This window comes from Notothenia rossii (assembly GCF_949606895.1).
Source record: "Notothenia rossii genome assembly, chromosome: 8".
Classification (NCBI taxonomy): Eukaryota; Metazoa; Chordata; class Actinopteri; order Perciformes; family Nototheniidae; genus Notothenia; species Notothenia rossii.
The window spans coordinates 5,025,790-5,044,544 of record NC_136906.1 but is presented as its reverse complement, the minus strand read 5'-3'; the positions used below and the strand labels follow the sequence as shown (position 1 = coordinate 5,044,544).

The window sequence follows — 18,755 nt, the reverse complement described above, 5'->3', positions numbered from 1 at the left end:
CTCATGAACTCATTTGAGTTCCGGCTCTTTTTGGTGTGAACGCGACATTTCAGAACTATATCGGAACTAAAGTGGGAAAAGTACTCCGGTGTGAACGCGGCTCATGCTGTGCAGAAGCATCACTGCACACAAGCCTGTATCCTCTTCCTTTTTCCATTTACTCACATACACCCTATTTATAATCTAATGGATGTATAATAGTTGTGGTTTTAGAGTGTGAAGTGTTATGCAAAGTCAAATCTTTCATGCATGTTGAGGTCAATTGTGGTTACAGGGTTTCTATAAAGAGGTGCACCCAGAATTTAGCATAAAGCTAATGGTATTTTTCCATAGGAGATTTGTGGCAAACACAAGTTTATAATGCTAACACGTTATGTTCAGCAGGATAATCTCCACATATTAACACCACTTTTATTGGTAAAGCAACATTTTCCAATAAGTAAAAGCTAACATTTGGTTATAAAGGAACTACAGCACGGTCACATGACTTCACGTCACCACCACTAAGCTAATGGCAGCTAATGTTGGATGTGATTACGTTTAGTCGTGTCATTTAGACACTTGTTAGCAACCGCTGTTTTTAAATCCACCAGTGGGGTAGCTTACGTTAACCACAGAAGGTATTTTAGGTAACCGAAACACATTTTAAAAAATCACTGATTTCAAGACGAGGGAACCAAGATGTGCTAAAATGCTGTCTCATTTCTGGGTTTTAGGACTCATTTCTGCACCACCCTCATAATGTAGCATATACCTTCAGTTTCTGATGAGATGGGTGTGTCTGGCATCTGCTTTCTTGTGTGGTTTGGCTCACTAGCAGGAGATAATTCAGCCTCTACATGCTGGAATACATGGAATGAGTGCATGCCTGTAGCTGCCACTTATTAAATAAGTAATGTGTGTGTCAAGAGGTGGCAGACCCCTGACTGGGCGCCATGTTTTTGGGGGCTTCTTGACTGTGTGCCAGCCTTTTTGTGCCATAGCTGCCCCCAGCTGGATTGTATTGGGGGGGGGGGGGGGGGGGGGGGGTACAATGAGATTAATAACAGGGTCTGTGCAGCATCCAGCCCAGCCTCTTCCTGTCTCCGCTGCCGGCTGCACACCACTGCCCGTGTGAAAAACAAACACCTTCCTCTCTTTGTTGCGGCTGGTCGGCCATGCCAATACGTCCATCACCCCCCCTCCGGAGTCCCACCCTCTTCCTGGTCTCCTTCCACATCTTTCACACACTTGAACACACACCTGCATGTGATCACACAATGTAGGGGAAGACACACAGCTTTAATTTTGACTAGATGTTTCTGATCAACTGTTTGAATTACCTTGTATAATCCTGCATATACTTATATTTAAGTATTCAGAAAGAGAGACAAGTGGCTCCAACTCACATTATTTTCATCAAACAATCTGCTCATTATGTTAGCTATTGATCGGTGGGTCTAAAACATGTCATCCCAGTTTCTCAAAGTCCAAGTTGATGATTTGAAATGTCTTCTTTTGTTAGTTCAAAAGCAAATAAATGTACTTTAATGTGATATAAAACTAAGAAAAGCTATAGACTACCTTCCTCTCTTTGTTGTGTCTGGTCGTCCATGCCAATACGTCCATCACCCCCCCTCCGGAGTCCCACCCTCTTCCTGGTCTCCTTCCACATCTTTCACACACTTGAACACACACCTGCACACACTCAGTATCACCATGTGTTCACACAATGAAGGTAATGACACACTCAATCTGGTCTATTCAACTGTTTGCTTGATTAATCCTGCATATATTTATGGTTCAATCTATGAATCAATCAAATGTATTTATATAGTCCAATATTACAGATTACAAATTTGCCTCAGGCACAGCATGAACTTCATTCTGTATTTAGACCCACGCATCACAAAAAACAGAAGTGCATGTTGTGTGAACAGATTTAAAAAGATAATAAAATTGCAATATAGAGGAAAATGACAAAAAACATGTTATGGTTCAAAGGAAGGACGAGGGCTGCCTGCATCTAATAATAATTTCCCAAACAATTTAAACATTTTAAAATAAAATCCAAGTTTTTATTTGCCGAGCATCACAAAAACTTCCTTTTTAAATATGACAGAGAAAGATGAAGAGAGACCAACATGTTTTTATGCAATCGGGTGCTCTGCATGTTTTGGGGTTTTGTACAACACATTTCCCCTTGAAGCTCAACCAAATCTCCCATCTCCAGACAGCAGACAGCAGACAGGCAGACACACACACACACACACACACACACACACACACACACACACACACACACACACACACACACACACACACACACACACACACACACACACACACACACACACACACATATACACACACACACACACACACACACACACACACACAGATACAGAGATACACACACAGACACAGAAACACACACAGCATGCCCACCCAGACTGTCTCTGATGAAAAGCCTGCAGAAACAAAAGCTTGTAAGCCATGAAACAATGCTCCCTTCAATGTCTCACTGTGACTGAGGGAAAACACACAATTCACCCTAAAGAAGCTCACTGTCTGCTGCTCACTGCTGTCTTCATTTCTTGTTGGCGAGCTCAACCCTTTTAATCTGTTTCTCTCAATATCATCTCTGTTTACTCAGCCTGTGCCAATCTGAACGGGCAGCAGGTGCACGTGTTCAACTGCTTTCACTCTTTAAGGTCTGCCGCTGCAGGAAACATGACTTAAACTACATTAGAATAATTTATATTTACTTTATTGATCCCAAATTGGAAAATTGTTTTGGTACAGAAGCATAAAGCATTGCAAATGAGTTAAACATAGACTAATATATAAAATAACACTAACTGTGTACATATCAACATTAGAAACCTGTATATCCATAGAGTATTTATACAATTTGCTATACTATTACAAAATAGGTTCAAATACACTGTAATAGACCAACCGACTGCATATTGTAGTGTATTCATGAGTTTTGCAAGTCTGATAGACACAGAAACAAATGTGTGTATGTCTATAGAATACCTAAAATACACAAAATATATAGAATAAGTTAGAATACACTGTAACAGACCAACATACTACAGAAATAGAAACATATTGTACTGTATACATAAAATATGCAACTGCAAAAGACAGACAATTAGCAAGACGTTACATATTTTGTATGTAATAGTAACATTTTGGAATTAACTCAAAAATCAACACGTTTGAAAATGTGTACACAGATTTTAAATTCCATGATGCAACAGTCAGACTGAAGGCAGACAATGCCTGCAACTTGATGCATGTGGGGCAGCAGTAATGCACCGTTACAGAGTGTGTGTGTGTGTGTGTGTGTGTGTGTGTGTGTGTGTGTGTGTGTGTGTGTGTGTGTGTGTGTGTGGTGTGTGTGTGTGTGTGTGTGTGTGTGTGTGTGTGTGTGTGTGTGTGTGTGTGTGTGTGTGTGTGTGTGTGTGTGTGTGTGTGTGTGTGTGTGTGTGTGTGTGTGTGTGTGTGCAGTGGGGCATGGAGAAAGGAAGAAAAGGTTTTGAAGAGGAGAGAAAAGGGGTACCGGGGCCAATAGGAGGAGGGAGGGAGGACAACAGACAGCCGGGGACAACAGGGGTGAGGGAGCATGGTGACTTGCATGAGGTGACATCATCCTTGATTTGAATAATCCCCCGGGCTGGGAGGTGATTGGCTGCATTTGGAAAGCAGAGTTGCCCTGCTATTCGCTATTCACCCCTTTCAATTTCAGGGTGCCTTCAAGGACCCACAGCAGCCTCCTATTTCTGAGGATGTACTGTAAAAAGAGTTTTCTTGACTTGTGTTTTTATTATTTACAAAGGTATGTGTTGCTGTGTTTATGTCTTGTAATGTTGGTTTAGCATTGTTTGTTTTGATGTGCCAGATGTTGCCACACCAGAGAAAATAAGCAAAGCAAACACTCCACCCTGTATTCATTAACTTCCTTGTCAAAATACTGATGGTGTTGACCAACTCTATGAAAATAATGCGAATAAGAGCAGCGTTTGCCCGTTTGAAGAGACCAAATATTTTGATGTCGTTATTAATTTAGACATTTATTTAGATGTATTATTTCAATATTGTCACACCCAGGACTAACCCACTTGGCAGGGCGGATCCTGACTCTATACAACGACGTCTTTGATGTTAGACATGTCAAACAGGTATGATAACATTGAAAAACCACAGCGTTCCTTTCCTTTGGCCATGGATTCCCAATGACTAACACCCTGTCCTTCCACTGTGCACGTTATCGCATGGCATCTTTAGCATTGAGCTTATTGAGGGCCTATTATGCTTTTTATAGGTTTCCCTTTCCTGTAGTGTGTTCTATAGGTTTGTGTGCATGTAAATAGTCTGCAAAAGACTAACATATATACCAGTATGAGAAAGATAAAGACTTTTTAAAACATGGAAACATGTCACAATTTAGGCACATGACACAAATATTAACCTACACATTTGCATAATAGTGTCCCTACCCCTTCAAGATACTCCTGTCTAGAATGAATAATACTTCACTTGAGTAAATGGTTTTACATATTTCTAAACACATTTGCAATTAAAAGGTTACTGATTAGGGCTGATTCTGTACACTCTGCATGTAATGGTTCAAGCTATAAACAGGCATTACATGTATTTTCTTTATATTCGAAATACAAATGGTTTATTGATTGATAAATGGCTAATAATAATGGAAACTGATGTTTCTTTTCCAGGGCCAGTTACTCCCTTCAGTCAATAGTTGTTGCCTGGCAACTGTTCTAACCCAAGTTATCCTGTCACAAAAACCTTCCTTTAAAAGTTTTATTAAGGATCAAAAAAGATAAATCGTTGCTAATTATCAAACTTAAAAGCTGCTGGTAAGTGGATTTTGTTACCTATATTAGATAGAGAAAGTAATTATTCTAGGCTAAGCTAAATAGCTCTAGTCTAGGGTATAACATTAGCTCATTGTTTAGCTTAATGCTAGTTACCTAACCGTTAATGATATCAATTTCAAACCGGGGGATAACTTTCATGAAGAACGTGATTTGTTATTTACCAAGGATGTGTTGCTAAAACCTTATATTAAGTATGAAATAAATATAAGTATAAAGTAATGATAGGCTTGTTTTAAATATAGGTCAAACAATGATTTAATTTACTCTCAAACTGAGTCAGCCAGATATATTTGTGTGGATGATGACGTCTTAAATAAGTAAACGTTTCATTTTTCCGATGTTCCCTGCTTGCACCTGAAGGCAGCTCTCTCCTCTCCTCCGCCTGTCCATCACCGCTCTACTATCGTAAGTGTGTGTGTGTGTGTGTGTGTGTGTGTGTGTGTGTGTGTGTGTATGTGTGTGTGTGTGTGTGTGGTGTGGTGTGTGTGTGTGTGTGTGTATGTGTGTGTGTGTGTGTGTGGTGTGTGTGTGTGTGTGTGTGCGTGTGTGTGTGTGCGTGTGTGTGTGTGTGTGTGTGTGTGTGTGTGTGTGTGTGTGTGTGTGTGTGTTCATGTGTGTGTGTGATAGAGCGTCATTCTCCTCCTTTCTTCCTTTCACTGAACGCTCATCACTTGTGAGCAGCGGTGCCCTGAAACACCCCGAAGTTTCTACTACTTCTCCGGCTTAATCCAGCTCCACTCTCCGGCTAAATCCCCTTCCCTTTCTCCCGGTTTTTATTCCTCCCTTCATCCTCCACTTTCCGGAGGATTCAGCCGGGGTGTGCTGCCTGCTAACACTGGGCGTAGCTGGGTAGGATTGTGTGCTAGCTCGCCTCTGCACCGACTGGTAAGTAAAGGGCGAGATTTGTTTTAGCATTTTGAGCTAACAAAACGGCTTATTAACGGTTATTTAAAATGAACGCTCTATGTGTCGACCGTTAATGAACGTTGAGCTCTACCAACCGTTAACATGTTATAGCACTTAACAACGCATAGATAAGTGTTGTGTCTTTGTGTGGATGCATATTTATGTTAAAAATGTCTAAAACGTGTTTTTTTGATGTTTTTTGTTGCTCTGATTCCTTCCCCGGTGAAAGGGGTCGATGGGGCGGTGTCTCAACACATCAGCTCTGTTGTCTAACCACAAACCAGGGTTGGAAGGGGTACTTTATAAATGTAATCCATTACAATTCCTAGTAACTTGTAAAAAGAAAAATGTAATCTAAGAATCAAAATATAGTAATATACCTGATTACTTTCTTTTGGATTATCTCAATATGAAATGCAATGCAATTAAATCCAAGAGAAAATAAATATCTATATTTTTACTTGAGTGTATTAGGTAAGACAGAACAATGTAACCTTAGAAAAGAAGAAGATATCTAGGATCAAAAAGGATTTTATTTATAGGAAAACCTGCCTTTCATTAAGCAAAAAAACAGAAATATTCACACCTGATATACATACATACATATTAGCCTACAGAACAGTACAGTTTACAAAGAAGAAATACAATCTGATCCATTTACGACAAACTAAATATGCTCTTTATAGTTTTTTACTAACATTGTAATCCTGCTAGTAATCCCCAATTTTTAAAAATGTAATCTGATTATTTTATGTAACTGTAAGGGGATACCTTTTTTTGTATCCTCATGACGTAATCCGTTACTCCTCAAGCATGCCTAAAACCCACACAATGTTTCCTTTTATGCTTCGTTTTCATATACAGAATCCCTCGTTGTGAACCCATTTTGTCTGCTTTCCCTCCCCTCCCTAAACTTTTTGTTCTTATCTCCCCTCCTTCTCCATCCTCCATCGCGGATGCCCATTGTTCTGAGAAGTGGTGCTGAGAAATGTCTCAGTCGCCTGAGGGGGGCAAGCATGCACATTTAGGGGCTAATCATTTAGCAGATGTCCACTTAGGTTTCATGTCAATTAAACCCAATAAGTGAGGGGGCATTTGTGGCATGATTCCTTGAGACTCTCGGAGGCAAGCTAAAATATCGCAAAGATTTAAGATGGCATGTAATCAGATGCGATTAACGTCACCCCTTAAAAAATGATCATCTATTGTGAAATGAAGTCAGGCGACCCCTTCGCTGCCCCTCTTTTTCTGTGAGTGAGAAGACGGATCACACTCCCCTTTTGTAGAACAATGGCGAGGAGAAGAAACACTGCCAGCTCCCAAAGCCTGGCCAAAAGCATTTCATAAACATGCAAGCTCTGAAAATCTTCAACCACCGTTATTCTCCTCGGCTGCACACAGAAGTCTAAATGGTCTCTCGCTTTGTTGCGGCTCAATAATGTGAAATGTATTGATGTCATCCTCAGTAAAATGGCATCCCGGGGCGACTAATATGAGCACTTTTAAGACTCGTCGGCTTGGAGACACTCCAGGACTCTTAAGTCAGAGGTGGGCTAAGCCATCAACTAGTCCCCCCCCCCCCCCCGTCGGATGAGAGAATGGCTGACTCACAGTGTTAGTAGATGAGGCAGGCAAATGGAGGACAGGCAGTCGGCCTAATGCAATCAAATGAAATTACATTTAGCTGCCATTAAAAACTGCAGTCTGTTTTTATAAAGTTATTTAAGACTGATTTAAAGCGATTAATGCAGGATGTGGATTACTGCCCGAGGCCGATTATTGTGATTGGGAAAAAGCAAAAAATTACAATAATCTCCTTGTCCTTCTGCATTTACATGTTTACTTCCTTGTTGTTGTTAGTGGGTTTTTAAAAAAGGATGCATGACTTTGTCTCCTGTCATTAGCAGATCTGCTCTGTTGGAGACAGAATGACGGCTGAGTGTCTCAGACTCATCGCTATAAAAAGGAGAAGGCATTGTGTCTGGAACAGTCCTACATAAGCACAGGGAGCAGACATTCAAACATGTAGCTGCTTACTCTGAAACTGTGCTTAAGGAAGTCAATGACTGGTTGTAAAACTATAGGGAAGCATCACATTTGATTAGTTTAATAGTAATTGTTAAACAAACCAATGATATCGTAATCATTTTGCTTACAGGTTTGCTTATGCAAAAATATGTTTGTTTATATTGGATTTATGGGTACCACTTTACAATAAGACTACCCTTATAAAGGATTCATAAAGGGTTTATAATTAGGTTGTAAACACTTTATTAATCATTAAGAACCATTTATAAACCAGTTGTAACATAGCTTGCATACATCAACACAGGCTCACTATTTGGCAAGATGACTAAGCCTTATATTGGCTACTTAGCGAGAATCAACTCGGTGAACAACAGATACCAAGGATGCTGGCTGATGAAGGAGACGAAGTAAGCTAGGTAGCCAATATAAGGCTTAGCACTACAGATACATGTGGGCTCACTATTTGGCAAGCAACCGCTCACAGTTGCCCTGTGTATCTCATGTCTTATAAAAGCTTATTCATGATTTATAAAGTGTTCACAACCTAATTAATAAATGAGTTACAAACTATTCGTAAACCCTTATGACCCCGTATTGCACAATACAACTCAGACTGGCTTACCTGTACGTCAATCAAGTGGAAAATGCCATAGTAAGGATGGATGATAGGTAACTTAATAAAAAAGAAAAGAAAATTAAATGTTTTTTATTTATTTAATTCTTTTTTTTCCAATGCCATGCGATCGACCAGTCGGAGGGACGTACTGGCCACCCCTGTGTTAAGACATTGTTTTGGGCTCTGAAACTGTAAATATGAGTGTTTTTCATTATTTGTTGGAATCAAGTATAGTCAGTAATGTATTCATTCAACTGGGGCCAAAACAATTACTCAATGAACCAACTCATCGACCAAAAGAGAAATGATTGGGAAATCATTTGATGATAGACGACTCGTTTACAATGCAATAAATTGCTGTGTTTTTTTGTCATATAAGATAGAAAATAGAATATAATTAAGGTAATATATATTTTTTCTGACCTCTTTTAGGCCGAATAATTGAACTAAATGAGAAAACGTTTGGCAGAATAATTGATGGCGAAAATATGTGTGATACCGAATTGATACATCAAATTGAAATAATGAGTTGCAGTTCACACAGGAGCGTTAGAATTAGAGATAATCTTAAATAAACCATCGACTAGTTTCTTCTGTTGAGATTATTCTTTGCAACACATGCCTAAAAACTGTTTCCGACGCTTATATTTCAGGGCAATTTCAATCCTGATAACCTTCTTTGCCTCCAGCTGGCCTCTTGACCCGTGCCATCGTTTTGAGATTGGAGATGATTGTGGCGTTAATAGCCCTGTTTGTCAGCCTGGCCGTAGCCTCAGGACCGATGTTTTCTGGGTGTGTGACTCAGATTGAGACAAGGGCAAGCCTGTGCCTCTGGTCACCAGGCTTTACTCTCTCTGAACCCGTGACCCTTGCCCTGTTTGCCGTCTTTTTAAATTACCACCATCACTTCAAGCCCCGTTTCAATCCAAGGCAACAATAGCTTCTTGTCTAGGGATTATCAAAAACACCAACAGATCCATGTTTGGCTGAATTTCGTTCTGTTTTCTGGCGGATAAAGGCTTGCAGGAAACCGACAGTCGCCCTGCAGTGTATTTGCAGATAAAGCGGAGATAAACTGCGCTGTCGCCTGTGCTCACAGTCACGGTGGCACGCCTCGGTTGTCACAGTTGTCAGGGCATGAAGTTGGTGTGGTTTTGAGGCTGTATCTGCCAGCAGCTGCAGTCATCTGCTGCGTTTGGACGCTCTGAATTCCTCTGGTGGGAGGATGGATAATAGACGTGGTTCATAGACTTGTTGCTAGGCTTCAAGACTACATTTTCATGGCACTGAATGGGTTAGTGATGCCTGGTTTGAAGTCACTACATTGATGTCAATGAGTTTCTGTTTACATTGACATTGCTGACAATTCCTGCTCTTGCCCAGTGTGAGCTGTGGTTTCAGATTATGTCAGAGGCTACCGTCATCATAGAGTGGTGCAGGGATGACGTATTCCCTAAGGCTGACCTGGAAATGAACATCGCAAGGGCTTCCTCAACAAAAGAGCAATGAGATTTTTATATTGGACGAAAAATATTGTGGGAAACAAAGCAGGATAATATCCACATGTTAACACCCTGAGTCTAAATGCAAGTCAAAAGCTGGGCTTTAAAAGAACTACATCCTGGTCACATGACTTCACGCCACCATCGCTAAGCTAAAGTTGGCTAATGTTTGGCATGGGGACTTTTTGTAGTTTATTTAGTCACTTGTTAGCAATTGCCATTTTTAAGACACATACAAGCCTCAGAAATTCAGCAGGTACAAACTGACATATTTGATGCTGTAGAACAAAACATGACAAATCTTACGCTTGTGTTAACCACAAACCATATATCACGTAGAACGTTGACTGGAGACGAGGGTGCCAGAAGTGGTCAAATGCTGACACGTTTCCAGGTTTTAGGACTCATTCCTGCACCACTCTAAAGCCACGAGTGGAATGATAGGCATTTGTGCCAGACACTGGCGCTGACAGAATGATAGTATCCCCTTACCATAAGCAGCTGTAGGGGCCAAATCATTTTCCTGTCATATCAATTCTCCCAGTGACATTTAAATCTAGCTATGCCCTGCCTCAGTGCATGAATCTGCTGCCATCCTCTCAGTGAAGTGAAATGTATGCTAAAGGTTGTTGTGGATGTGGTAAATGATGATTCTCTGTCGGTTAGTTTGCAGATGATGTGGTGTTTTTGTGGCCAGATGTGGGGAGTATGGTTTGTTCTTAGACAGATGTAGTTAGGAGGTTTTGATCCTGTCAACCGCCCGACCTGTCTGCTCTCCTGCGAGGGATCAGATTCCATCTGGAACGTGCCTTGTTCCACTTCAAACAGAAACACATAATCCTTTTACGGACACGGTCGTTCCACTTGTACTGTGCATGCGAGCGTCCCGGGGCCAAAGCCTCTCGGGCACGTTTCTGCCATCACGTCCAGATGCCCCGGTTCTGCCCTCTTTCTCCATCTCTATATCTGTCCGGTGTCATTGATCCGAGCCACCAGCTGGTCCTGATCTCATTTACCCCCAAAGAGGATCTCGTTTGTGGGCAGACGGCCCATTATGGAGGCCATCCAGAAGCTCTTCAGGTTACAAATTAGCCTCAGTTTCTCTGCTGCCTCTCAGTCGGCTCCTCCTTGTCTTGCTTGCCCACACTCTGTCCCTTTTAATATCCCCCCCCCCCCCCACCTTTTTATATTGTCCTGTCTTTGTCACTGGTATCTCTCTTATCTCCCAGGGGGGAGAGCTAACCGCATCAGAGGAACCTGCCTCGCTAATGCACTTCCTCTGTCCGTCTCTCCCTGTCCATCCCATCTGTGGAGCTACTCCCCATTTTCTCCTGAGCGATCAATATCCGTACAGTGGAGCTTCCCGCTGCCCTGCTGGTCGCCCTGCAGGCGGTGGAGCTCCGCCAGGCTGAAGTCGGGCCCTCGCCGTTCTCAGTTTTTTGTTTAGTGGCCGACGGAGCCTCTTGCCCTGCCTCCCCGCGGTACATTGTCTCGTTTCTGGGACATACTGAGGCCTCTGTTAGCGCTGCTCGTTCTTCCCTTGTCTCCCTTTCCCTGTGTCTGCTGTTATAGGCCGACTGTACAAGATTAGCATCTCTCTTTGTCCAGGGTTAACAAGCTCTGTCATGTGTTAATCTGCCCGTCCCCAGGGGGGCCGAGTTTCTCCGAGCCCCGTCGCACCATGGGAAGAACAGGTCTGGGTGTTTGTGTGTTTTGGTGCGTCAGCTTGTTTGCAGTTTGTGGGATTGAGGGGGGGGGGAGGGTGGTGTGAACTCGCACAATTTACAGCCTATAAGCTGCCATCGCATCGGCATTCACTGCCAATTTGCGTTGGTCATACTCGCCCTTTTCTCCTGATTATTTTATTTTCAGTGCGTCTTGTAATCCCTTAATTGCTGCTGAGTTTTTATTGAAGACATTTTTAAATGTGTGACTCTCCGCAGAATCCTTTAGGATTAGTGCCAGCCTCTCTGGTCACATGTTTCTGTGATCCAGGTGTCTGCCTCACAATCTGCCGCTCCTTCTCACAACAGGAGACACAAAAAGACTCCTTCCTTCCTTCCTCCCAGCGGGGCCTTTCTTCTCTGGCTCAGTTTGTCTTTTGGACTACCCTGCAGCTCATTGACTAGCTGCAAATCGATTCAGAGGATTGACTCTGCTACACCTTTTTAAGGACTTAACAAAAAGCGGGGGAGGTGTGTTTGTTTGTTGTGGCGCTGCTGTATGCCAGAGGTAGGTCTGGATAACTAATGGCAAACAGTGGCCATATTTTTCTTCACAGCTTCATCCTTTTGTCTTTATTCCGGAGTGTTTTGAAAGACATGATTCTCATAAAAGTGTGGTTTGCCCACCGTTTCCCAGATAAGAGAAGATCTGAATTGATCGAAAATATTGATCCTAGTTGGCTCCAATTATCACCGCCTGCTGACGGCAATCTGAGGTTTAGCAGGGAGTGCTTTAGCCCCGGGTTTTGCCTCTCAGGCTACAGGTTGCGCTGCCTTTTATTGATGCAGGTCAATAGTGCTGTTTGGAGCCTGAAGGGAGACTTGCAGACATTACTTGGGGAAGAAAAAAGATACCACGTTGCCCATTTAGCCAGATCGTTTTTCACATTTACTCACACCTTTTGCACAGCATTGGATGGAAGCCTTAGTTCTTTCTCCCCCCTCTCTGTTGTTTCCTCCCTCCCTCTCCCCTGTTGCTCAGCCCTCCCACAGTCCGTAGGGAATGCCGTCAGAGCGGCGGCTTTGTTTGGAGTTTATTTGTGTGCAGGACAGAGGCGTCTCCTGACCTCAGGTCGGGGGTGTTTGGAGAATGTGAGGGCTGCGATTAGCATGAAGGCAGCACTTGTTGCCCCCAGCTGGATATACCTGGGTGTCATGTACCTTCTGTACCCTTAGAAACATTTACATATTTAGACTTTTGCTAAATATTTAGATTTTTCACTACTGCAGATTGCAATTCTCAATTTGTGCAGACCCAATCCAATTTCATATAGGGTATAAACATTTTTATTTTTTTGGGATTTTCTCACGTTTTTTTTGTTGTTGAAGGAATCTTTATCTCCGAAACACCAAAATACTGGTATATAAAAAATATAATACTACCTACATAATGCACATTCTCATGTGTTTGATTATAATAAGCATCGTGTCATGGTCTGCTGTGAGAGGCTTCCATGACCTCGGAGATCTGCAGCGATCCGTAATGATGTGTGCAGAGGCTGAGGAAGAGGAGTGACATGCAGAGAAACCATCCCACTGAGTAGAGTAGGGTAGAAGTGGCTTTGAAAGCTTTTCCTGTGATCCTGCGCTGCTGTTGCATAACACTGACGAGTCCCGCAGAGAACTCAGAAAGAATGGCTTTATCTGACACTTTACAGTCTCATATAAATGGCTTCAGATAACTCTTTATATCTTCTGCCTGTTCAAACAGTGTCTGTGACTAACGTTAGTCTGTAGCTGGTGATCTGCCAAGTCTCAGCCCGGAGTAAATGAAAGATTTAGCAGCTGGGCGTCTTTGCTGCAAATCTTTGATGCAGTTCTCTAAGAAATGTAGATGGATCTCTCTACCCTGTCCACTGCAGCAGTGCAGTTAGCCATCTTGTTCAACACTGTTAATTAGTAGTATTACCCTGGCCCCTAATCCCCTTCTAGTTGCTGATATTGTGTCTTATTCTTACAGTCAGGCAATTTTTCATTATTTGAAGTCCTACCTCATCAACTTGAGGTATTGATTCTTACTTTAAGCATTGAATGCGTCACTTAACAATGAAATAAAACAAGGAAGGGTGGTGATGGCGAAGTCGATAGGGACTTGGCTTGGCAACTGGAAGGTCACCAGTTCAAGTCCCGGCAAGACCAACTGCTACCGAGGTGTCCTTGAGCAAGGCACACTGCTCCCCGGGCGCCGTTCAAAATGGCAGCACACTGCTCCTAATGCAGAGAAACAATTTCCCCACGGGGATTAATGAAGTATATAAAAATAAAAAAAATAAAGAGAGGCGACAAACTCTGAAATAAGAACCGTAGGTGAAAAGTGACAGAAACTTTTTTATAAATGAAAAAACATCCTTTTTGATTGGACACAATTGTACTATTTATTTATATTTTAAAGAATATTTTGGACCGGTTTAGCAAGCGATGAAACACAATAAGGGAAAACTGTTTTTTTTCTATAAATAATGATTGCATTCAAATGTATAGATTAATTGATGCTATAGAACCGGGGATCAAGTTCCCTAAATGGAGATGTTGACTGAGAATACTGTTGTGATTTTTGAGGAGGTTGAATGGACAATGTCAGGCCCCATGCCAACATGTGGCGTCTTGAATCTGACATTCTCCTCCTTGAAAAGAGGAGGAGTGACCCACACGCACATGAACACACACACACACACACACACACACACACACACACACACACACACACACACACACACACACACACACACACACACACACACACACACACACACATGAACACACACACACACACACACACACACACACACACACACACATGAACACACACACACACACACACACACAAACATGAACACACACGAACACACACACACACACACACACACACACACACACACACACACACACACACACACATGAACACACACACACACACACACACACACACACACACACACACACACACACACACACACACACACAAACATGAACACACACGAACACACACACACACACACACACACACACACACACACACACACACACACACACACACACACATGAACACACACACACACACACACACACACACACACACACACACACACACACACACACACATTCCAGCTCTATTTTGTTATGTTTGGACACAGTCACAAGTAACACTGCATCAAATCTGAGGCCACTTGCATAAGCCCATGTGCAGCGGTGCCGTGAGCAAGAGAGCCCTACAGTATTGAAGCAGCGCTGCTTAAATGTATCAGAGCTGAGGAGTGGTGATCAAGAGAGGAAGAACTACAGGGTTACACAGGTGTCCAGATTATGGATTATATTAATAACATACATTTGGATTTATTTAAACAGAAAATGAATATCTAGGCGAAGACGTATTTCTGTAAACTGACCCTGAAGTCAGCATCGCAGGTGTTACCACAACAAAAAGCAAATGGGATTTTTACATTGGATTTAGAACATTGCAGGAAATCAGTTCTGTGGCAAACACACATTCATCATACTAACACATTCAGTTCAGTGTTGGGCGTGATGACGTTTAGTTGTCTCATTTAGACACTTCAACTTTTTTTCAAGCAGTATATTATTATATACTGTACGTATGTTCGTTCCTCCGACCCCGCCTGTGTCAGAGGGAGGAGGACGGTTTATTAGCGGTGTCAAAGTGCAAACACCACAGATCACTAGCTTGTGTTTGCTGCATGTCGAGATAAAAGCATCTCAATTACAGGGTCAGAGGCCGCCGGCTGCTCGTTAAAAATGCCTTCCAAAGCCAAGCCCTCACCTCCGCCATCCTCTCCCCTCACCTCCACCATCCTCTCCCCTCAACTCCGCCATCCTCTCCCCTCAACTCCGCCATCCTCTCCCCTCAACTCCGCCATCCTCTCCCCTCAACTCCGCCATCCTCTCCCCTCAACTCCGCCATCCTCTCCCCTCAACTCCGCCATCCTCTCCCCTCACCTCCGCCGTCCTCTCCCCTCACCTCCGCCATCCTCTCCCCTCAACTCCATCCTCTCCCCTCACCTCCGCCGTCCTCTCCCCTCACCTCCGCCATCCTCTCCCCTCACCTCCGTCCTCTCCCCTCACCTCCGCCATCCTCTCCCCTCACCTCCGCCATCCTCTCCCCTCACCTCCGTCCTCTCCCCTCACCTCCGCCGTCCTCTCCCCTCACCTCCGCCGTCCTCTCCCCTCACCTCCGTCCTCTCCCCTCACCTCCGCCATCCTCTCCCCTCACCTCCGTCCTCTCCCCTCACCTCCGCCATCCTCTCCCCTCACCTCCGCCATCCTCTCCCCTCACCTCCGTCCTCTCCCCTCACCTCCGCCATCCTCTCCCCTCACCTCCGTCCTCTCCCCTCACCTCCGCCATCCTCTCCCCTCACCTCCGTCCTCTCCCCTCACCTCCGTCCTCTCCCCTCACCTCCGCCATCCTCTCCCCTCACCTCCGTCCTCTCCCCTCACCTCCGTCCTCTCCCCTCACCTCCGCCGTCCTCTCCCCTCACCTCCGCCGTACTCTCTCCTCACCTCCACCGTCCTCTCCCCTCACCGCCGTCCTCTAACCTCACCTCCTTCCTCTCCCCTCACCTCCGCCGTCCTTTCCCCTCACCTCCGCTGTCCTCTCCCCTCACCTCCGCTGTCCTCTCCCCTCACCTCCGCCATCCTCTCCCCTCACCTCCGCCATCCTCTCCCCTCACCCCCGCCATCCTCTCCCCTCACCGCCATCCTCTCCCCTCACCGCCGTCCTCTCCCCTCACCGCCATCCTCTCCCCTCACCTCCGCCGTCCTCTCCCCTCACCGCCGTCCTCCCTCAATCCTCTTACGGAGGCCTTAGTTACGCCCTGAATGATTCCATCAAGCTCCCTTTGGTTCGTTAGCGGAGTGTGACATGGGCCACAAAAGCTCACTTTCTTTTTTGCATCTTTTCTCCCGCCACCCCACCCCCACGGCCGCTGCCTCCTTCCCCCACAATCCCTCTCTTTCAGTACTATTTAGAGTAGGCCCCGAGGATAGAAGGGAGCTCACAGAATGCACATGTGTGTACACAGTTGTTTACTCTGAAAGCACTGCAGACTTTCTACCAGCGATTCATACACGGACGGGGCCGAGCGTTTTGATACTCGGCCCTGTTGTGCGAGAACAGTCTCTTGTTTCCCATGATGTGATTAGATGTGAAGAACCACAGCCCAAGAGCAGATTTGACATTAACGTAACATTTAGCTCAATCACACGCGCTGCAGCTTCTTAATTGTAATCTTCTTAATGAACCGCAGCTACCCGCAGCACCATTCTTCTTCTTCTTAAATATTCAGAGATATGCTTACTGCATTAATGTCACCTCCTGCTGTATTCTAAACAGGCATGCTAATTGCCCCCCTGCACATACACTAGTAGATTGTACTTGATGCAAAACAACAGGGTCAAAGTAGCAGTTTTCTGTTTAAATATGCTGATGACCTGATTATTCACAGCATTTCTTTGTCTAGACAGTCAGAGAAGCTTGGATCCCTCCGCGGAGCTGGATGCCTTCCAGTTATTGACAGTATGGGCTGTTGTGGGTCAGATATACACACACAAGTGAGAACACACACATTTGGTTTGTTTCCCGGTGTGGGGATTAGGACGGGATGATGCCTGGGAGGATGATCTCACCTTGCAGAGCTGGCTTGCCCATCATAGGCTTACAGCTTGAGGCAATTAAATGTAATAATGACAACAAGAGAATCCAGAATGCTTCTCACTCAGCGCCAAGGCCAAATGCCTCTCGCAATGTAACAGAAGTGTGAGATCATTTGTGTGTCTGCCCCATGATTTGATTACGCTTTGTGTTCTTCCTTGGGCCATGCACCACCCTTCTACCAAATGACATGAACATCAGGCCAGTATTTTTCCACAAACCTGCTCGCAATGAAACAAACTGAAACATATATCTTTTACAGACTTTTCCCTTCAATGTCATACAAAGGTCTTAAAATACAAAATCCTTGTTGGTAAATAAAATGAGAGGAGATCAGAGACAAACATGAAAACTCCATGCTATTATTACAGGACTCAAAAAGGATTTCTAAGGATTTAGACTAGGCTTTATTTGTAATGTTCACAATAGCTACAGAGTAATTCTCCAACAATACAACATTTCAACTTCTTAACATGAATACAAGAAGCCGTAGAATAGTGGCCAAATGGTGCAAGTAAGTTGCAGAAATGAGAAACATATCAAATACATATAGAATGAGATGAATCACACATCCACTGCGCGCACATCCACACAGCAGATAGACACACTGAAGTCACATGAGAAGCACAACAGCAGTAAAGCAGTGGAGACAGACTGTTACGTCAGAGCAAGCCTAAGAAAGTGCACAAGAACATGGAGCAGACATAGTTGATGATCAGACCGAGTGTGTGAATGATTCATTATCATACAAAGAATGTAAACAGTGTGTGAGGAGGAGGAGGAGGAGGAGGAGGGAGGGGGGGGGAAGGAATACTTTACTTTCCTGATCCGGTGCTCTGAGCGCTGTTGTTTGTGCGGCTTCCCTTTTGTTCTCAGCTTCTGTGTCATCACCGCTGAGGCTTGCGGGGAATTTGGAGTGGGAGGCTTCTTGGAACCACACGATTTGGACACATTGCGAAGGCCAACAAACACATTGTTGCAAAGTCAATTACATTCAGACATTTAAAGTAAGAAAGACCTACGCCACTTTCAAACTACTTTGTTCTATATCCAGGCATACAGTGGTGCAGGAAGGAGTCCAACAACCAGGAAGTTGGCTTTTTGGCACATCCATGTTCCCTCTTCTCAAAGGCAATGGCTTTTTTTGAACATATCTTTGGTTGAAAGCATTAAAAAAGTTGCTTACAAGTGTCTAAAGGATTCCACTAAACGTCATCACGCCCAACATTAGCTGCCTTTAGCTTAGCGGTGGAGACGTGAAGTCATGTGACCGATGTTGTTTCTTTATAGCCTAAAGTTGCATTTATTGCCTAAAAACAGCATGATAAAACATCTTTACTGCAATATTCAAAAATCCAATGGAAAAGTCCCAATGGATTGGAGTAACCTTGCGATGCTTACTGACGAGTTTGCCTACACATATAC

The 18,755-nt window shown here is 43.8% G+C and overlaps 1 protein-coding gene across 1 annotated transcript in view; it reads left to right on the top strand.

Annotated features, from left to right (window-relative positions):
* The first annotated feature begins 5,438 nt into the window (after positions 1-5,438).
* The window catches only part of prr36b (proline rich 36b), a 40,546-nt gene continuing 27,229 nt past the window's right edge, over positions 5,439-18,755 (top strand). The window contains exon 1 of the mRNA XM_079644358.1: positions 5,439-5,774. The gene's annotated coding sequence lies outside the window, so the exon portion shown is untranslated. The remainder of the gene's footprint in view (positions 5,775-18,755) is intronic.